Source organism: Hyposmocoma kahamanoa, unplaced genomic scaffold (assembly GCF_003589595.1).
Source record: "Hyposmocoma kahamanoa isolate Upper Pololo Valley unplaced genomic scaffold, ASM358959v1 224, whole genome shotgun sequence".
NCBI lineage: Eukaryota > Metazoa > Arthropoda > Insecta > Lepidoptera > Cosmopterigidae > Hyposmocoma > Hyposmocoma kahamanoa.
Window position 1 is genome coordinate 6,720,422 of NW_020653743.1, and position 23,394 is coordinate 6,743,815.

The 23,394-nt window shown below is 38.0% G+C and overlaps 1 protein-coding gene across 2 annotated transcripts in view; it reads left to right on the forward strand.

Moving 5' to 3' along the window:
- Positions 1-309: 309 nt before the first annotated feature.
- LOC113228126 (IQ motif and SEC7 domain-containing protein 2) overlaps positions 310-23,394 on the forward strand; it is a 343,310-nt gene continuing 320,225 nt past the window's right edge. For both annotated transcript variants that reach the window (XM_026461306.1, XM_026461307.1), the window contains exon 1: positions 310-554. The gene's annotated coding sequence lies outside the window, so the exon portion shown is untranslated. The remainder of the gene's footprint in view (positions 555-23,394) is intronic.

Sequence of the window (23,394 nt, forward strand, 5' to 3'; positions counted from 1 at the left end):
GAGACAAATGGTTTCAATCTCATGGATAGCAAATAATAAGAAAATTTCCAACTAGATGGCGCTAATGCCTATCCATATATTTACTGCTTTCATACGCAGCTGCCGCTTGTCATATTTTGTTGACGTTTTAGTACAGCTGATCGACAATAGATGGCAGTAAGTATAAACCTACAGTCTTCGCATGCAAGCTGGATCTTTACAATTGCTACGGGTTGGGAACATCTTCAATTTGGTCGGGTAATAAAAAACTCGCTCTTGAAGTCAATAACAAAGCATCTTGTCTATGGACTGGATGAATTTTTCGGCCAGTCTGTTGCCGCTGCTGTTTCGAACGGTTGATGTGTCAAGTGAACTAGCGCGGTTATGAAAATGCTGTGAAAGTGTTTTTTACCTATTTGTGACTGAAATTTGTACGAAATTATAATTTTAGGAGTTGTTAATGGTAGTGATGTGTTTGTTACCGTGTTTAAGTGGACTATTTTGTATTAAATTGTGACCGTAAACGGTGAATTGTTGGTGTGATAGTATCGCAGTCGCCGGTTGTATCTGTTGTGGTGAGTGTATGATCGATATTTACCCCCTTTTAGCCTTGATTTGGAGTATTTTTTATTAATTATACACTGCTGTTGCATGACTCGAGCCTATGAATGCAGTTCACGTGATAATTCGTTGATCTTAAACCGGAAAACAATTAGAAAAATGATCGAATCATCGTGTCTTTTGCAGTTCGCTAGAATTGGAATATTGAAAGAAACCGTTGTTGTTCTCCGTCAAATTGGATTGCTATTAGTTCCAGATAATTAAACACTTATTGGTGCGAGGTGACAGTTTATAGGTGCATTGAATTCTCGTTATTTATCAGTGCTTTCATAGTTCGGTAAAGATTTGCACACAAAATTTATTATTTACCTATTAAATGTCCATGCATATGGTGAAAATTTATGGTAATGTAGAAATTAAAATTAGATACATCTTTCAAAAACACAGTACTTCAAGGACACCTTTATGTACCTACATAAAATTATTATTAATAAATTAAAATTTAAAATGCCTGTCATAAACATTTATCACCATTTTTTTATTTGTTCACTGGAGTAGGTATATTCAGCCATAGTTAATTAAGCAATAAAAGTTGTAGCTGTAAAAAATACTGTTACTTTTTTAAATGGCAAATTGGAGTGTTATGTAAATTGACACACATTGTAACTTTAAATATATCTCATTGTAACTATTACTTACCTAGTAACCAACAGTATTTTATTATGTACACTAAATGAGTGCCTATTATGAAATAAAATAAAAATAAAATTCTAAAATTTAAAAAATATATTTAAATATAATTTAATCTGAAACTTTTAAAAACATTTTTCCTACACAATAGGTATTTTTGCTTAAACAGTTTAAATTTGTTTTTCTTATACTTTTGTTTTTACTTAGTAAAAATTATTTCTTATTAATTGGATCATTCAGTGTTGTAAGTACTTTTACAGTAAAATACTTTGTATACAATAAGACACTCAAATTCTGTTTCACGGTAATGATTAAAAACCCAAAAATCCCACACTAAAAGCGTAAAAAAAGAACTAAGTGTACCATGTCAACACTATAATAATGTTGTTTGTTTTAACACCCCACTTGTAGGGGGTGTCATTCTCATGACTAAAATTAGAATAGGGGGAATGGAGTACTTTTATTATAGAAAGAAGACTGATGAGATAGATATATAACTATCTATTGATATTCTCCCTTCATAAAGTAATAATCCTGTATAGCAAAAAAATTTCCATTTGACTATAATTACTAGTTTAGACCCTGATAATGGTACGTAATAATAGGTATAAATTCATTGGTAAATGCACTTTTTGGTGGAATTTAAATGGGGAATATTTACACGAAATTAATTTGAAGTACAATAGTATGCTCTGCATATATATCTAAATCGTGACTCCATTTCCTGTAGGCTAAGTTATATTTGATACAAATATCAATGATGTTAGTTCATATTACAACTTTAAATCACTTTAATTGTGAGAGAGTGAATAGGCATTATTTAGGTGTGCACGCTACATCCTCGACCTCATCGTCACTTTCCATCAGGTGAGATGGAGGTCAAATGAACACTTATTTTGTATATTAAAAAAAAATTGTCAACATTCAAGAATAATATTTTGAAAATAGGCATGGCATGTCAAACACTTTACAAACAAACAGGGAAACAGGGATCTGAGAGGTCAACACATGCAAATTGGAACCCAAAATGCAAGTACTATAACAAAAGTCTACTGGCATACAGTTTAAATTTTATTTCCATGTGTTATGCGTTTGTTTTGGACCATACTGTTATGCTTATAACAGTCTCCTTTTTCAGTGCTTTTAAATGAACTTCAAGTCTTAAAATATTTCATTTTATTGGTATTTTTTTAATTTAAATAATTTTTACCCATGACCATGGAGCTTGCAACCCTTCCGAAATGTCGGGAAAATAAAAAGAAGTCATACCGTGGTAAGAAACCTGATATTAGTGGTAATCATTTAGTGAATAACCACGAAGGTCTTAAAAAAAAAAAAAAATTTATTTGTGTCAAACAGTCATACATGAAATAGTAATTATTGACAAATTATATTCCTTTTAAAAATAGACTTTCAGTTCCTGCAGTTTAGTAACAAATATAATAGGTAAAGATAGTATGATGGGTAAAGATAATATGTCTTTGTATCCTTTTTGTTGCAACAAACATGTATTTTATCTACAAATTTGTACCTAAAATGCATGTTACCACATGACATACTAAACAAGAAAATTAAATAATATTACCACCTCATAGTAATCACATATATCCTGTAATCAATCAACCATCAAGTTACTTAACAGGTTTGATGGAAACTGGAGTAATATTTATACTAGAACTAGATTAAGTATAAGAGACTAGTAATTTTAAAAGCTGTTACATAGCTTCTTACCATTATCAGCGGTTAAGTGGTAATATCATGTTTTATGAGGATATTATACTTTTTTTTTATAATAACAGGTGACAGGACGAACAATTCGTGCGCCTGATGGTAAGCTACACGCCTGTCCATAACAGTTGCAGTGCCACTCAGAGCATTAAATAGCAAAGATCTGAGGAGAACTGCCACTGCGCCCGTCACCCTGAGACATAAGTTAACAAGTCCCTTCCTTGGTTTGAATTTGGTATACGCGGCGTCCGCGCGGTTATGTTATTCAGTGGAATTTAAATGTTGTTGCCTAGTAAATAGAATTGAGATTCGCCACTAACGTACATGAAGGCGTAACTGGGCGCTTAGAGGTGTAATATTTTCTTCAAATTTAAATGGGACTACTACTGAAGTATCCTCTTTCCAATCCGCCGGAGTTATCGTGTAACATACTTAAAAAAAAACACATTCCAATTGAGAACCTCCTTTTTTTTGAAGTCGTTTAAAAGAGGAGTTCCAAGCCCCAATTTCTTATCCAGCGTCTTATTCTCTCTAATTGCATAGACTGACAGTTTTTTCTGGCCGGCTCAAGCCGATTATCGCCGCGGATAAATGTTGTGACTCCTTTATATGTCGTAAATACTCTTTGTATGAGATCCGGTAATTGGTTGTGTTTGTTAAATAAACATAACTTCGAATGTTGAACTTCATTAATATTTATCTTTTCGGGATCCTAGTTTAGTTATTGTTTAGAATATATGTTTATAATAACACTCCCTCATGTTTAGCGGAACAAAAAAGTTAGAAATGTAAAATGGAAACCTTTCTCTCTCTCTCTCTCTCTCTCATCTCAGCGTCACCGGGAGGTTGCGTCCTCAGCAGTGTTGCTGCGGAGCCCGGGGTCCGCTATCCTGCTTTTTCTCCTCCACTTTGCACGGTCTTCGGCATCCTTAGTGGTGAGACCATTGGCACGCATATCACCCTTGGCGACGTCAAGCCAGCACTTCTTGGGTCTGCCCCTTCTACCGGGGCCCGGCGGAGGTGGCATAGCCAGACATTTGTTTCCCACGTAGCATGCCGGTTTCCGTAAGATGTGGCCGTACCAACGTAGGCGGCTTTCTTGCAGTTTATCTGCAATGTCACGGACGTGAAGGCTGCCGCGGATGCGGGAGTTTCTGACACGATCTTTCCGTGAAACTCCACACATCCAGCGCAGCATCTTCATTTCCGTGACACGCAGCTCCTGCTTATGGCGCTCAAGTACGGGCCACGTTTCACTGTCATATAAAAGGACAGGCCTAATGATGGATTTATAGACCTGTCCTTTCAGCTTAACCGGCTTAATCTTGGGGTAACAAATGACACCAGTCACCTCACGCACTTTGCCCAAGCGGCTGCGATTCGGGCTCTGACGTCGCAGTCGATGTCTCCGGACGCGCTAAGTACAGATCCCAAGTATTTAAACTGGCCCGTAGGCTCGACCGCGTCTTCGCCTATGCGAACGGGTAGGGGATCTGTAGCGTTGCAGACCATGTACTCAGTCTTCGCCACATTTAGTCTCAGATCGCCGCTCTCAAGCGACTCCTTCCACGCATTCACTCGTCGTACCAGTCTCCCTCTATCCGCATCCGCCAGCGCAATATCGTCAGCGTACATAAGCATCCACGGGGGTTGCTCATGCGTGTCTCGGATGGAGCTTGAGACCTCGTCTAATATCACGCTGAACAGATAGGGACTGAGAACTGAGCCCTGGTGAACTCCGACTGTGACAGGGAAGGGTTTAGTGTCACCAACAGCAGTCCTAACCATGGAATCGGAATCGCGGTACATGTCTCGGATGATGTCAATATAAGCTTCTGGTACCCCTTTGGATCTCAGTGCCCACCAGATCATTACACGGGGGATACAGTCGAAGGCCTTCTGCATGTCAAGAAACATGAAATGCAGAGGCGTATTCTTCAATCTGTATTTCTCCACGATGACCCTTAGGGCAAAAACAGGATCCATGGTCCCAAGACCAGGCCGAAACCCATATTGACCCTCCGAGACAGCACTCTCCTGTCGGATCCGAGAGTCTATTATACGCTCGAAGAGCTTCATGGTGTGAGACATGACCTTTATGCCCCGATAATCGCCACACTCCTGCACCGATCCCTTCCCTTTGAAGACTGGAGTGATAATACTCAGTCTCCATTGGTTAGGGATTTTACCGGTGAGGAGCACGCGATTAAAGAGGCCGGTAAGGATGCCCACACCACGGGGACCCATTGCCTTCCAGGCCTCGATGGGAACCCCATCGGCTCCGACAGCTTTCCGATTCTTCATGCGACGAAGAGCTAAGTGGACTTCCTCAGGCGTTACCGGTCGCACTAGTCCCTGATTCGGAGGGAGGACCGGTGGCTGCACCTCTCTGTGCTGCTGCTTCAGCAGCTCGTGGAAATATGAGCGCCATCTCTCCTTCACCGCGTCGACCTCGCATATAAGGTTGCCATGAGGGTCTTTAATGCAGCGACACTTGGAAATATCTTGTGCCGCTAAGACCCTCGAACGTGCCAGCTTAAAGATAAGCTTCTGCCCCTCAGACGATTCCAACTTGTCGTACAACGGCTGCAAGTGGTCCCGTCTGGCTCTGGCTACAGCTTTCTTTGCGGCACGTTTGGCATCCCTATATGCATCGCGGTCTTCAGAAGATCCGGACGCTTGCCACGTTTTGAAGAGGGCTTTCTTCACCCTCACCTCCCTCTGGACTGTGTCGTTCCACCACCAAGTTTCTTTGTCACATTTGCGACCATCCTTGGACAAGCCTAGCACCGCTTTCGCCGCCTCAGATATGGCAGCCTGAATGTTGTCCCAGTGGTTCTGGACTAGATCACCCTCAGTGTCGGCGCATTTATCGCCGGTCACTGAGATGAACTCCTGGGACGTGGTACTATCTAGCCGCCACCATCTGATTTGGCGTCGGCAGCACTCAGCGGGCTTGTCGGCCGACTTTACGCAGAGATCCATGACAAGAAGACGGTGTTGCGCAGTGAGACTCTCACCTGGTATGACCTTGCAGTTGGCCACTTTGCTGATATGGTGTCTCCTGGTGAGTAGGAAATCGATTTGGGTGGCGTGTCCGCCGCTCCTGTAGGTGATTAAATGCTCGGGGTTCTTTTTAAAGAACGTGTTCACGATGGCGAGGTCGGCCGCCGCACACGTTGTGAGAATGTCTCCTCCCTCCGCGTTGCGACTGCCGTACCCGTTGCCACCGTGGACCCGCTCGAACCCTTCGCACGCCTCACCCACATGACCGTTCAGGTCGCCACCCAAGACGACTGCCTGCGACAAAGGAATGGCACTCAGTACTTCCCCGAGTTGATCCCAGAACCTCGTCCTGTCCGTGTCGCTGCAACCGGCCTGAGGTGCGTAGGCGCTTATCAAGTGGGTCACGACCCCTTCGATAAGCACCCTCACTACCATAAGCCGGTCGCTAAAGCGTTTCACTTCCAGGACGTGATCGTGAAACTCCTCGGAGAGCACCACGGCCACCCCGTTCACGCCCCCAGGAGCACCGGTGTAGATCAGCTTGTAGCCATTCCCAATGAGCCGGGATCTGCTGCCTTTCCACCGAGTCTCCTGCAGGAACGCCACGGCGACCCTCCGCCTGGAAAGCACGTCTGCTAGTTCCCTCGCGCGTCCAGTCAGCGTGCCAATGTTCCACGTGGCAAAGCGGAGCTTCCTGTGATGGGTAGGGGCTCGTCTCTTTAACCGTGCCCACCCTTGACACGGTAGCCCTAGTCCACTTGCCACAGAAGTCGGGCGAGGCTCCTGCGCGCCGTTTTGCGGCGGCGCCCTATCCCTATGCCATATCCTTCTGTTGACGTCCATAAATTGATGTGACGGTGTTGGTTTTTACGGGAGCGACTGCCGTCTGACCTCCCAACCCGCGAAAGGGAAAACCCCTCGCTAGAGCCTCGTCCGTCTATCAGCAGGCGCACCACTTGCAGGTGAGGTTAGCTTGGGCTCCAAGATGTAGGTGGAGCCCCCAAAACGCCCGTAAAATGGAAACCTTTATATTTAAGTAAATAAGTATTGGACATACTGAAGCAATTACATCGACTTAGGCGATTAACACACTGCACCGCGCCTCGCGACGGAGCGCGGAGCTGCGTTTTTTAACGTTGTACTGAAGTACCTCAGTTTGTATGGAAAACGCGCCGTCGAACACACTGACAACGCTTCTCCGCGCGGAGGGGCACGGCGGCGGCGAACAGCAGAGTATGGCACACTGCGCTCCGCACTACCGCGCAGATTTTTAATCAATTTGTGTCTATTCCAGTAATTGTCGTTCGGATGTTCCCTAACAAATAATCAAAGGATTCAGTTGACATTCGTGTGTAGTTGAAAAATTAATCTTCATATTTTCTTAAATCTTTGTAATGAAGTTGAATGTTATCTTCGGTGTCTTTTTATTTGAGTATTTATTAACAAAAACAATCGGCAGTATAACTGCAGCGTCCTGAATGAGTTCTGTATTATTAACCATTCTTGCCAAGGAAGGATCTCAGCTAAATGTGCAATCACTTAGAAGCGAGTACTTTGAGTGGCGCGGGGTCGCTAAACCGCGCGTTGACGCATATCTGCGTCTCCGCTACCGCGCGCGTGATTCCGCGCTCCGTCACCGTCGCGGGGCGCGGTGCAGTGTGTTAATCGCCTTAGTTACAGCTCTTTAATCGTTATTAAAAAAAACAAAATAAAGTGCATTTTTTTGCAATTTGTGACAAAGAAGTAACAGTTGAAAATTTCAAGATTGTAGAAGTTTAACATTAATTAAATCAAAGCTTAACAAATTAAAATTTTTTTCAAGTCTTTGTTTACCAAATTTACAAGAACGCAAAATCAACATCGAACAACTCGACAAACCTGTATTAGCAGGAAATAAAAACAATTTAATGAAAAAAAGACTGTCGACCAATTTTTTATTTTCAAATTCGACCTAAAATAAAAATTGAAATAACCGGTCTTTTGAAAAAACGCTGCATTATTTTTAGCCGACTTCAAAAAAAGGAGAAGGTTCTCAATTCGACTGTACTTTACTTTTGTATGTATGTTACGCGATAACTCACGTATTTCTAAGCCGATTTTGATGATTCCTTTTTTGTTGGAAAGAGGGTATCACCTCACCTCAGTATTGGTCCTATTTAAACTTGACAAAAATATTCTACAATTGTGTGGCAAACTAGGGGATGAATCTGGTTTCGCGCACTTTCCGATAACCGGTTTCCATAAAAACTTGGCAAATAGATGTAATTCCACGCACTTTTGGGGTCGTATTGTATAGTCCTCTGTACAGAGGACTATACATACCGGAGGAGGTTGTATTCTTCTAAGTATGTATTGTGTAAAGTTACCGATGAATACAAATTCACAAAAGAAATCGTGAATAAAACCATACAAACGATCATAAATACTAAAACTGTTATATTAACAAAAGCAATTAGATCCTAAATGATAATGAAATTGCCTGTTTGGCCTTGTACCTGTATGGTTACATCATTCACTTTATTTTTGCACGGTCTGGTTATGTGACCTTTAATCACATCGTGCTTTTATAGATCTCTGCATTATGGTTTGTCTATTGACAATGTCCTAAGTTTATCAATATTATGTTATTATAAAACACTGTTTTAAGTACAAATACAAGGATCGGAAAGAAATAGACGAAAGTGTACATGAGCAAGAACAATTATAGAAACAACTCAACCTCAAAAGTTTGTAGAATTACATTTTAATTGTCAAGTTGTAATGGAAACCGGTTACCGGTAAGTGCGCGAAACCGGATACATCCCCTAGTTTGCCTCCCTTAGAGATGGAACATTTTCTTCAAATTTAAATCAGACCACAACTGAACCTACTCTCTTTCCAACAATAAAAGAATCACCAAAATCGGTTCAGAAACGCCCGAGTCATCGCGTAACATACATTAAAAATAACTGTCGAATTGAGAACCTACTCTTTTTTGAAGTCGGTTAATAAAATATAATTTTAAATTCAAAGAGCATAGTCAATTTTGATCGTAAAAAATCTATTTCCGTCATATTACATTACATGTTGCAGGTCAAGATTGACACTTAAGATTTAAATCCCAACTCTATGCCGCTTACGGTAAGAACAAAGTACAAAGTGTCAAGCTTCACGTGCTTTTGACTGTAGCTATTGAATCACAACTGCCCATTGAGAGGTCACTTTCTGAAGCCAACCAAGCCTTCGTGTCCTAGTAACCCCAGAAAACACTTCTTGCCACTTCGCGTTATGAACTTGTGGAAACAATAAATTAGTGCGACAGCGAATAGTTTCAATGCTAGACTTAGTAACAATTTTGAAAACTGACAATATATCAAGTACAGTGTTATACACGCATCAGCTCGTAGGGTCGTATTCTAGAACTCTACTCAATGCTTAAGTCAGGACTTGAGTATGATTCAAAGCACTAGAAATCATACTCAACTCCTTGCCATAAGGGTAGTATTTCCAGTGCTTGAAATCATACTCCAGTCTGCTCAAATTCTGACTTGAGCATTGAGTAGAGTTCTGGAATACGACCCGTAGGGTTACTACTGTGTTAATTAAATAATAAAGTTGTGTAGTCCCAATTATTATAATAAAAGAGATAGACGAAAATAAATATGAGCAACAACAAAACGAAACAAAAATTTAAATTTAAAAGCCTCCGATACAAAAAGGCGTAATCCAAAAAGTCAATAAAATCATCATCTTTAAACCAAATCCTTGAGACTATTTCAATGAGCTCAAACACGATAGTTCTGCAGTAAGTAGTTGGGTAGTAATTGTCCTGTTTGCAGCATCAAATCAGGGTTACCATTATTATTGTAATATCATCGTATTCCCGTACCATACCATAATTTGAAGTCGGTCGAGCAAATGGAAGAAAAACAAATATATTCATTCTGTGACTAACATGCCTGCACAAACTTGTCAGACGCTCATCAAACATAACTAAGAACCATCCTGATTAAATTTGTCTTTAAATAAAAAGAGGAAACGACCAGCTATTTATGACACCCCTATTTTGGCTCTCTGAAGACATCATTATAAATCCATTACACTTTTCAGCGCCACCATATATGTACATCATACCTTTGTTATTAACCATGTTGTGATCAAACGGCAAAAGAGCTTTCATCAGTTGAACGCAAATTGTTGGTGTTCTAGCTCTCGTAGGATCGTTAACGTTCGGTGGACTGTATTTGTTCAGGTTCTTGATCTGGATCGATGGGGTTCTTGCTCTTCTCGGGATCAGGATTGTAAATGAAACACTTGCTCAACTGCTTACTGATTACTACCACTTTTATTACTCAAAATGTTCCTACTTAAGTACTAAATCACTCTCTCATCGGTTGGGGCGCGTGGCGCGGAGTATGTGGCTCGGTGTCCGTAACACATGTATTTATATGTAATTTTTACACGGTTTTTATTATGCATTACGGCATGATTGACAAGGGTGCTGCCGGTCGACCAAACGATGATTGACGCGCGTCTGATGCTCTGTTTGCGATTTAATGCCCTATAGGTTCGGGCACTTTTTAGCGAGGTCTTGACGTCCATTTATGTGTAGGTCAATGATTGAAAGTCATAAAAATGACACAAACTACATAATAGGTTCCCAAACTTTTAGCCAAGATAAAAAAAATTCAACGCCCACCACCACAAAACTATAATAATTGAAAACACGTATTTTTTATATTAATCACACAAAATCACAAGGGAAAAAATTAAGTATAGTTTATACTATAGATAATTCAGGTTTTTTTTTTTCAATTGCGGTCGCACCCCCTGGACAGCATCAAACTTCCAACCCCAATTGCTTCCGAGGCCCCTACCGCCGCCCCTAGTACTTTTCAGCACCCACTGGGGGAGTAGGGACCACTTTGGGAAACTATGAATTATACTATATAATTATTATGTATATATGGGACATTGAATAACTCTCCCATTTAGGCATAACTAAACAAGTTATCGACCGGTTTACACTTATTGTAGCGAAACCCGGTGCCCTTCACCTGTACAAAATTTTATCCAAAAAATTAATAGACTGTCTGGGAAACCCGAGAGCCGGAGCTACCTAACCCAATGCATTAGCATAACTATACAAAGGGGGAACACTGCCAGCATCTTGGGCGCTTTTATTCATATAATTTAATCCTAGTTTATGTCTCTAGTATTTAAGCTTTTATTGTACCTTGGCTGTACATCAACTTATTGGTTAATAAATTATCAATTTGCGAAGTTACCGACTAATTTCTCCTAAAATGTTGTCAATTTGCAGATGTGGCTTTATTACATCAAAGGTGCGATATTGAGATAATTTTTGTTTTTCCTGTTCCATAAAGCATTATTGCACGGATATGCTTGGTTCTATATTTTTGTTTGACAATAAATACACCTGAATCCTATTAAAAACTAGTTGAGACAGTCAACATTGATAACATTAATGCTACATTACTCACAAATTCAGATTAGATAACAAACCTGGCCAAATTTAATGGTATTTCCTAGTTCTTGCAAATTCTGCCAGAAAGTACTATTATTAGTCTTTTTCAATACACGCTTCCAGGCAGAACTTAAAGTAAGTATGCCTCGAGATAATCACGCTATACTTCACGGGATCATCCTCTGCATCGACACCCTTATACAGCCATTGCATGTCGATTACTGCGACCTATAAGTGTTGCAATCTCATCATCTTCATTTTTCTTATAGTTGTTATTGATATAGTGATAATTGACAAATATCGAACAACATAAAGACGTCTCCGCTCCAACAGGTAAGAGCGGTGACCGCGGTGTGGAAATAGGCGGTGGTTTGAGTAAAGAAGAAGGCGCACAAGTGATTTCTTAGGCCCGTCACTGATTTTTTTTATAATATCAAGTGTTGGGACTAGTCGATAACAGAGTTCCACTTAGAGCGATGGTCTGAGGGGCACTGCCACTGCGCCTGTCACCCTGAGACTTAAGTTGATAAGTCCCATGTGTCTGTAATTTCACCAACACCCTTACCCTTCAATACCGGAATGCAGTAAGTAATGCTCAAATTACTGCTTGTCGCCAGAAATAGGTAAGATGGAAGTACTTTCCTGGACGAACTCTTTCACAAGGAGCTACTGTTACTGACTGGTATCATAAGAAAAAAACTCAATACATTTCCTCGTGTGAAGATTCTGTCCTGGTATCTAGTAAAAAACCAACTACTGGAAAAAGTACCACAACTACTTTAAAAGGAACCGCAGTGAATAAACCAATACCACACTTCCCTATACCACCATCTGTGTATTAAAAGGTCATCCAGCTACAATGTTGGTTAGAGATTACCGTAGTACGTTTTTATGTTTCTCAACACATGTGTAGTTTACAGTATATTGTGGGTTAGTGGTAGGTTTACTATAATATAAACAAAGTGAAACAAGCGTGGATGTCGAAATAAACATAATAAATATATTCTTAGCCATAACTGCAATGCTTTTATTCAATATCGACGCTAGAAACGGTGAACTGTCTAACGGGCATTTGGAAAATATTACAGGCGACTTAAAGTGATTAAGAGAAAAATCGTAACTCTAATTTTATTTCTTATATATTAAAAGAATTAACTTCCTCCGTGCAAAGGTCCCGCCGAGAGGTATGGCCTACATTTATTTCTCTCGTGAGTTTGGATGTAATTTGTGGTTGTCTATATGTGCGTCCATGGCACCCGCGACACAGGGTTTCCCTAGTGCGGGTTTATGTTGAGTGTGAGCGTTGTTATTATTATTATTATTTGAAATCACTCTCCTGTAATATTTTCTAAACGCACGTTAGACGTTTTACCTTTCCCGTATCGTTATAATAATATTTTCCTAAACTTATCGTCGTATTGAAGAAATCTTAAAGTAAAATCAAACGTGACACTTATGTTTGTTTCTCCACAAAATACAAGTAACGGGTACATAAAGATCTTAGTCATTTCAAAATAATAATATTTTATTGTTGTTAGTCTTAAAAAGGTGAACGTTTTTGAACACTGAAAGTGTTTACTCGGCCATTTCATGTTTGTCAAGTGCCTTGAAACTCCAAAATAGGTAACGTCTTAAAGCGATGAATAATCGGTTATTCAAATTGGGCCACAAACTCATATCTCATAAATACAATAGAAAGGCAAAAGAAAAATGTATGCAAATAGTAACCAAGAACTGTGTACAAACACGGCATCGCATAAGTAAATTCACCCTAATCTTTTCTACTTTGTTACCTTTTCCCTAAAGCTGAGAAGTTACTTTATAAATGTAAAATGTCTCATCTCTGCGTGTGGTTTAACACTTTTATCATACCGTGCACATGCGATACAATACCCGACCGCGCTATAAAATACTCCACACAACGTCGTCTTACATCTGGGCTGACTCACAATGACGTCACTACACGAGATACTCAGAAAAATCTGTTTTTAAAGTATTTGGTAATTTTCGGGAAGATGGTGATTGCTTAGTTGTTTCCGGAGTAATTTGTAAAACGGATATTTTGGTAAAACAAAAGTAATAGCTATAGCTGCAGAACAGTACTTAGCGTTTAGAAGCAGTAGGGTTCATTCTGAAAGAGCTCATCCAGGGAAGTACTAAGCAAGTGCGCATTACTGCGTTCCGGTGTTGACGTGTTAAGGGTGCTGGTGAAATTACGGGCACACGGGACCTGTCAAGTTATTTCTCAGAGCGACTGACGCAGTGGTAATGCCCCTCAGATCTCTGCGATTTAAAATTCTGAGTAACTCTGCAACCGTTCTTATCGAAAGCGGCATAAAGTTGGATTTAAGTCTTAAATGTCAAGCTTGAGGTGCTCGACCCTGTACATGTTATACAAAAGCATAACACCTTTAAAAATCGTAATAAACTTATGCCTTATAATTTCTATACCTATAGTCATTATCTTAAGCCAAAATGTCGTTTGTAATTATCAGCTTCTTTGTATATAATGCACATAGTACTTAATGCACAAAACTCTCAAGGCGAGCATGGATTCATCTTGCACATTGTGCTCGTATATTTTAATCTATGCAATTTCCATGCATTGAAGTTATTGGAAATAACCGTCTTCGAAACTCCGTTATATTATCGACTACAAACTTCACGTCAAGAAACAGTTATTGAAGAAACTATATATGTATAATGGCCATATAGCATATCATTTATATTTATAAGTGTTTAAATGAAACGTCAATTATGAAATCAATATCCATATAGATATATCATAGTGTTGAACTCAGATTAATATTATAGCGTAATTTTCTGGTTAATTTACCTAATTTTGGTGGCAATTTTTGTTACGTAAGTTTTCGAGTATGTTATAGTGAAATAATAAAATAAATAATAAATGATATTTCAGGATTACCACTCTAATATTAAGTAATCAAGATAATATTCTAAAATATTTAGATAATAGAAATTGCCACCGAAATTAGGAAGAGAAAACTAATCTGAAAATTACCCCATATTGTTATTGTTTTCATCATCATCATTTAATATTTTTTAGTACGGTTTTTTCTAATTTAGTATCAAAGTGCTCTGAAGGTTTAGGATTTAAATAATTTTTTGTTAGCCAATCCGATCAAAATCGATAGTAGTATATTTAAATTTAGAATAATTTTGTTTGTTCACAGAGATTATTCCAATTTGCTGTCTTGAATAAATTGGGACCTATTACAAAAGTAGACATTATGTTCTGTTTAAACACTAAAATCACAAAAGACGACGAAAATGGTCAATAAATTGAAATGCATCCAAATTGGTGATCCTTCCGATTTCTCTCGGGTCTCGCAGAATCGTCAAGTATGACCAGACATTTATTGGGATTTGGGATACGATAGTCTCAAAGGACCGGAACACTCAACAATTTACTTATCTTGATGCTTTTGTTCCCAGAAATTAGGTACATTCTCTTTTACACACATTGTGTAAATATTTTTTTCCTACTTAAAAAAGTTCTTTTTGTATGTATGTTACGCGATAACTCTTTATGAACCGATTTTAACTTTGTGATGATTCTTTTTTTGATTTCTTTTTGTTGGAAAGAGGGTACCTCAGTTGTGAATCTGCTCAATCTGAAAAAAATATTCTACCTCTAAGGGTGGCAAACTAGGGGATGAATCTGGTTTCGCGCAAATTTAAGTAATTCCACGAACTTCTAAGGTCGGTTTTTTATACTCTGCACTGAGATTATATTATTGCATTGCAAAGTTCTCGATGGCCTTAAATGCTTCAAAGTCTACGAAAATCAGGTCAGTATTATTAACATCCATTTCATCCACCACAAGGCATAATGGTTCCCTGTCGACGCCATTTTGCGAATCCGGATCAAACTGACAACCGGCATTTCACTACGACATTCAATTTAATTCTCAAGCATGATAAATATGGTGACCCGTGTAGTTCTGCTTTCCACGGATTTCCACTAATGGTTTTTTAACAAATTCTATAAAACTTGCTTGACCTGGATTCGCTATGGAATTCTCGGTAACATCGAAATTCTGAAACTTCGTGCATATTTTTGAAGAATTCGCGATTTAAAATTGCAACATACTTTCGTTTTCGTCTCGTTCCGCGACATGCAGCGAAACGTATACGATTTATTTCGTGATGATCTCAAAGGAGAAAAGGATGGTAACTCGGTCATTGTCATTCGCAACGGTTCAGAGCATCTTGAACGACTTTTGCCGTCTCAAACCTAATTGATGATCTTTTTTCGAATGTCACTCACGTTTTTTTGTTAGAAATACAATCTGCAGTTCAGCGACTTGCAAAATCTTACTTTGAAGTCGAAAAATATGTGTTGTTCTATGTAAGAGATGTACTTTCTTATTTATAAAATAGCAACTAGATCTAGTTCATAAGATTTTTTTTTAATAATAATCCATTTATTCGGTAATGATAAAAATTAAATCAGCACCTAAACCTATTCGGCCTTCTTAAAAAAAAGCATGCAAATACAATAATCAAATAATACACAGTAGGTCAATCTGATAGATTAAGACTAAATATAAGAACAATAATGAGACAATACATTGATAAATTAAAGTTAATTGATTTAATGCGAGATTTCATGATCGTGTATGTCATAATTTAAAGTAAGTAATAATAATTGTAAAGAAAAGCATACACATCAATTAGTTAGTCTTTATATTTAATGAATTCGTGAACCCAGTAGAACAAATGTTCAAAGAACCACCTACACAATTCCTTTTTAAAACAATGGAAGAAGCTTAAAGCGATCTGGTATATGATTAAAAACAATTTTCACACATAACATACGAGTTATTTTCGAAACGTTTTGTGTTGGCTATTGTACCTAGTATTACTGTATTGGGGTTCCTTAGGCATCTGGCAGTTACGTCTTACGTACGTTTATGAAGTTTATGAACTTGACGATGCAAATAAATGAAGAGCTACTTTTAATTCAAGTTTTCGATCAGAAAGTAATGTAAAGATTTAGGCTGGACACTTCTTTTGAACAGATCTGGTTGTACATCTTAAAGTTTATTTTTTGCGTGCAGTTTTTTCGTGGGTCGTAAATCTATAAAACTATGAAGACCGTTTAAAATCTTACATAAAAATGTATGACCTTTCTAGACATCACAATCTGGCGAGATATGGTTGTCGTTCTTTGTTTTCCCAAAAGGAACTTGAACAAAGGAAATATGAACTATGTCAGCAGTGGCCTTTTATGTAATTTTGGCTCGATCGCCTACAGTTTTTCACCATACTCGGAGCCCACCATAACGTATTAAATTATTGAGGCGGAAATTCAACGCCGATCGGGTCAGTGAATTCGAAAACATGGACAAATTGCCTAGAGACGTCAATTATCTTACAGTGGAATATTGAAGATAACATTTCGCTTTTATGGCTTAAATTGTTAGCTGACAACAACTAACTTTAGTTATTTAGGATTTTAAAGGCAATTAGCTGGTGATAAAATAATAATAACATACACACTAATAGCCACACACTAGGGAAACCCTGTGTCGCGGGTGCCATCGACACACACATATACAAACACAAATTCCACCCAAACTCACGAAACAAATAAATGTAGCCCATATAAATATTTCTCTAAATCTTTCTCTCGGCCCGGGAATCGAATCCGGGGCCTCTGCGTGGCCGACCAGCATAGTAACCGTTCGGCCACGGAAGCAGGGGGTCTACTCTTTATCTGCGTCCGACATCCGTCCGAAACAATTACTGTCAAATAAGTAATATTCGACAAAATTAAAAGACAAGTATCAGGTATGAAGCTTCATTCGCATCACGCGTCTTTTCATTTGGTCAAATATTGCTTATTTGGCAGTAATTGTTTCGGACGGATGTCGAACGGAGTTCGAGAGTAGACCCCAGAATAAGTACTTCAAATAGCCTACTGTACTTGCTTGCTTAAGAAATTATTAGTACCTACTCCATACAAACTTTCATCCCCTGTTTCACCCCCTTTAAGGTTTATTTTTGTAACAAAAAGTAGCCTATATGGACTATGTACATACCTTCTCCTAGGTCCTATCTAGCTCTTATCAAAATTCACCAAATTTGATTCAGTGGTTTAAGCGTGAAATGGGCACAGACAATAAATAATATAAGATTTAATTCAATGAGTAGATATTTTTTGTTTATTAAATACGTAATTAGCAGCATGAAGGATTTTCTTTATTTATTACCCTATTTTTTCACCTTTATATTTTAAATGTAATTTATAAACACAATAAAGTTGTTTATTAGATTTCTAATCGTACGGTTGGTATTAGCTTATTTATCACGATAGCTGTTATTAGTATTGTTTTCCTTCCAGTTAAAAATGACATTCGAACTTATGCTTTGTATTTCAAAATAGTCTCTATTGTGTTTGTGGTTAGTTATGCATTATGATTAGCAATATTATCAATGTAAAAACCTCCCTAAGCATTTATTCAACAAAAAATTCTATGACGTTACAGCACTTTGATACCAGATTTCTTTTCAGATAAAAAAAAGATAATCCAATATGATAACAGTTGCTATTATTGCAATGAATCGATAACTTCCAAAAGTTGTTAGGTAACACTACCTTAATTTATATAGTCGGTAGTTATACTATTATTTTTTATTTTAGTGATTATTATGTGTTGTTTTGTTTAAACGAATAAACACACAACCAATGTTTACACTAACTTTTGACAAAAACAAGACTTACAACAATAAAAACGATCACTTATAGCATAAAGAGGAAAACACGTGAAGAGCGTTAAGAGACATTCTTTTTTGCCAACTACTTTTTTTAACTTCTATATGGACTTTTGAGCACTACCCCTCGAGCATAGATGGCGGTTTACGATGAAACGAGCTCACTCAGAAATGCCTACTCAATTCTATGTATTCAAGTGTTTTCACATATCTATCCATCAACTTAAGAGAGGGGACTGTCAACTCTCTCAAGTTGAAAGGGGTTCTGGGATCCATGAGGCCACAAGGGAAAACCAGGAACACCACATCGCCGCATTCCAACACTGAAACGAACCGCTGTTACTGAAGTCCCTTATTAATAAACAGCTTTTGAGGCTGACATCTTACTGAGATCGCGAGATACATCCCAAGATGACCTGTATTAGTGTACTATAATCATTGACTTACAAATAAATGGACGACGGGTTTAATACAAAAACCACGAAAAAAATGTCCCAAGTCAACCTATTTAAACGTAGTGACATGTAAAGGAATATGAAAAAGCTAAAACGTTGAATTTAAATTGTAATATCATCGCAGTACTGTCCAATTTTACTTGCTTCGCTGTCAGTCGAACAAACGAAGACTAAAGCGTGAATGACGCTCTGTATACGGTTTTAACGCCCTATAAGTTCAGACACTTTTTTTTTGACAAAACAACTAAAATATATCTACTTAACTGTATAGGTCAAAATGAGGCACGCTTTATCTGAGAAAATAGTTGTTATTCAAAAACATGAAAATATTTTTTCTCTTTTATTTTTAAATATGTATATTTGGCAAGTGGAAAATAACCTATACATAAATTTACACAGATCTTTCACTGGTAGCGAGTAATTCGTTTTTCGTCGATTCTGAGAAAACACACTTTTTGAGTTAATACACTATTGTATATTGTATTAACAGTGCGATATGTAAAAAACCTTTTGAATACAGCGGTTTTCTTGTAAAACTTCGAGGTAAGTTTGTGTTTTTTTTCTGTCGTGAAAATTTTTAGGAATAGTGTTTTCACACCGTTTTTTTTTTTACTATAAATTTATTGTTTCCAAAGTGGTTGATTCAACGCTCTCACTGTTATCCGGAATCAACCAAAGCCATTTGAGGATGTATCATAGACTCTTGAAGTTATACTTTACTTATTATCATTGTTAAAATATTACGTTAATCGATTAGTTTCAAAATAATTGAGTCATAAATGTTAGCATTTTAACAACAAACTTTCGTTTATCATCTTATCAGAAACCGTCGAACGATAAATGAAATTACCTACATAGTAAAATTTAAAGCCACTGGTAATAAATTTCGGCGACTTACAGGTTATTGTCGACTGCGAACTTTGAAATAATTTAAATAATAGTAATAGAGATAGGACATTTATATAATAATATAGTGTTATATTCATATACCTACTTAGGAAATTAATGTAATCGTACCAATAACTAGCACTCAGGAAGATATACGGTCTTATTCACCTTTCAAAAGCGAACATTATCCACTAATTGTCTTATTTGTAGGAAAGGAGTAATTTTTTTCATAATCACGTTATATTTGTTTTTTTTTTTCAAACAAACCAACGTTTCGTGCTCTTTGTAGGTACGTGACCATTAGACCCGTAAAGACCACGAAACATTGGTTTGTCTGAAAAAAATAAACGCGATGTAGATCCCAAAAAATAGTTTCAATTTATTAATATAACTCATGCGTGTAATAAAAAATAGCTTGAACAAGTTTTTTTTTTGCAACCATACCTATTACCTGGTTTCGGTCTCGAAGCATCCAGAGCAAAAACAAATTAGATAGGTTAATTTTCCAAATTGGTTCCACCGGGAATCGAACCCGGAACTTCCCTTATCCACCGCCCAAACTGTAAACCGTTGGGTCACCGAGGTCGTCATTTGAGACTGTCAGAAGGGGTAAGAATTTGTTGATACTCCATAGAAAGTTTCCTTTTGGAATATATTCAATCATCATCACCAACCCGTTTATGCGTCCCACTGCTAGGCACGGATCTCCTCTCAAGCGAAGATTTAGGCCATAGTCCGCCAAGTAATGTGGTTTGGGGAGTTCACGCGTTTTCCGGAGGTTGTGAACCTTCTTCGACGTGCAGGTTGCATCGGGATGTTTTTCTTCACCGAAAACTCGGATTCGAACCCACAGCTTCTGCTTGAGAGGCGGTAGGTCACACAATTAGGTTATTAATATATTTAATACAGCAGAATAATAGTAAAAAGAAACAGTTTTAATTTCTTTGCCTACACTATTACCTGTGGAAAATAGCAGTCAAATGGTCAAAGGTTAAAAGGGGACAGCCAAGTATCAAAGTAAAAAACAATCTGTCTGTAAAGGTTTCCGTGGGTAAATTATCTTAACACACAATTGTGTAGAATCACTACGATCTTGATATCGTGACCCTAGCCTGTTCTGCGAACCAGGGCAAGTGCGACAACAGAGGCCTCTAAAAACCATTTACTTCAGACCTTCAGAAGATGTGCCGTTTATTTAATTTTCTTTATAATTGTGTGAATTTCAAAAGACCAAGTTACGTTGGTACAGGTGCAACAAACGGCCAACATAAATTGTTCTTGAAGAACTTGTTTAAGAGGTAACACAGGGGACCTCTAGTGAATGGTTATGTGAAACAATAACTGCAGTTATGGTAACAGTTGTATTGCATCATCGCGTCATTCAATTGTTTGATATGATATTAGTTTTAAGTTATCGTGTTATCTTTTTAGAAGAGCGTTTGCATTTTCTGAGTAAACTGTTGTTAGTCGAATCAGTCATAAATTTGCTTGCTTTATAAAATAAAGAAGCATTGCAGAACAATATCGACCCTGGAAAGGTAAAACGTGTAACGTGCATTTGGAAAATATTACAAGAGAGCGATTTAAAGTAATTTTTTAAGAAAAAAATCATAATTCAAATTTTGTTTCTTGTATGAAAAACGAGAAAGTTTCAGCCTTTGCGTATATAACAAATAGAATTAGATTTATGTTTTTTCTTAAAATGTTACACTTAGTCGCTTAACTGTATCATCATCATCGTCATCCACAGCCTGATTTCACCCACTGCTGGGTATAGGCCTCCCGAATATAGGCGTTTGTGCCATCCACCATGGTCCTGTGCTAGCCGCATCTTACATAATTTCTACTAGCAGTAGAGCTCCTTGGGAAAGAGTTCATCCAGGGTAGTATTGCTACCTTACCCATTTCTGCCTCCAGGCAGTAATGTCAGCATTACTGTGTTCCGGTTTTGAAGGGTAAGGATTTTGGTGAAATTACAGGCACATGGGACTTGTCTACTTATGTCTTACGGTGTCGGGCGCAGTGGCAGTGCCCCTCAGATCTTTGCGATTTAAAACTCTGAGTGGCACTGCAACTGTTATGGATAGACGTGTAGCTTACCATCAGGCGCACGACTTGTTCGTCCCGTCACTTAATATTATTATTAAATAAAAAAAATACATTGCCGCCCCGAGACGCGTATTATGTCGTCGACCCACCTTGCAACTGGTTGCCCGGCGCTTCTTTTGCCCATCCTCAGCCACCAATCACTCGACGTCTTGTTGACATTTACCAAATGCACGTTAGACTTTTTTTTACCTTTGCAGCGTCGAATGATTTTGAATTAAGCATACTATGCTAGTACTTCATAATTATCCAAATTAATATTATAAATGCGAAAGTAACTTAGTCTGCCTGTTATGTTTTAACTGCTGAATAAATATTGATGAATTTTGATATTGAGATAGATACGACATAGGAGAAGGACATAAGCTTGTGACGATGAGACCTATTTCATCGTCATCCGACCTGTTTATCACCCTTTTCTCTGAAGTAGCCATCTTTTGACGGGTGCTTTATTCACGATACAGTTTCGTTGCCCTGCTCGTCGCTGTCAGTTTGGTTCAATATCATATTCCTCTATACTGCATTATTCTATAATGGCAGCGATTTGTCATTAGCCATGTGGATTGATACAGCAAATCGATGGTTTTTTTTTATAATACCAAGTGACGGGACGAACAAGTCTTGCGCCTGGTGGTGAGCGACACGCCTATCCATAACAGTTGCAGAGTGACTCAGAGCAATCGTGAAGATTTTAAGGGCACTGCCATTGCGCCCGTCACCGTGAGACATAAGTTGACAATGCCCATATGCCTGTAATTTCACCAGCACCATTACCCTTCGAAACCGAAACGTAGTAATGCTCACATTACTGCTTGGCGGCAGAAATAGGTAAGGTGGCAGCACTTTTCTGGACGAACTTTTTCACAAGGTCCTCTACTGCTACAAATTTTTAAAGTTTGTGAGACAATCAAAGATTATTAATATTAATTGATTATTCATATTTTATATAACATGATTGTTTTAATAGGTACTTGATGTTTATTTTAAAAAGTGCGGCTTAATCAGCTTTACGAATTTGTAGCTCTGCTCTCAGTCCCTAGTTTGGGGTTTACAGCGTCAAAAATAAAAATAAAAACTTGTAAAACATACTATCAACGTAACAAAATTTTGCAACTGCGTTAATTAGCTCCACCACTCGACTAACATATTTTCACAAGACGTAACTTGAAAAATATATTTTTAACGTTGCAATTTCATAATTGGTTTACATATTACGTTAAATCTCATTGCACCATAATTTATTTTTGCACAAAAGTTACATAAGGATGATGCGCTCAAATACGAACGCATTATGCGTTATTTGCAATACTTCCTTCCATATGGTAGTACATCACATGACTATTTTTCTTTGCGTATTTGATATATTTGGCAAACAATCACCATGTGTAAATGGCATGTGTGACAAAGTATTTGCCTTGTTTGCCTATTCGACAAATATAGCAAACACCAAACTCGGAGCCAAATAGGGAAATACGCAAGTAAACCGTCCACACTATTCATTATTTTGTGGAAATTCGTAAATGGCATTAGATTACTCATATTTAAGTATACCATAATTGTATTATGAGTCTGTGAATTCGTAAAATGTAAAAATAAACAAAAAAAATAAATTTACTCCTTATTTGGCTCCATGTGTAGACGATCATATTTGTCAGTGTCTGTATGTTTGTCTCTACGTTACTTATTAGTATTTTTAGTAATCGTCGTAAAGTAGTCGTCCAGGGAAGTACTGCCACCTTACCTATTTCCGCCGCCAAGCAGTAACGTCAGCAT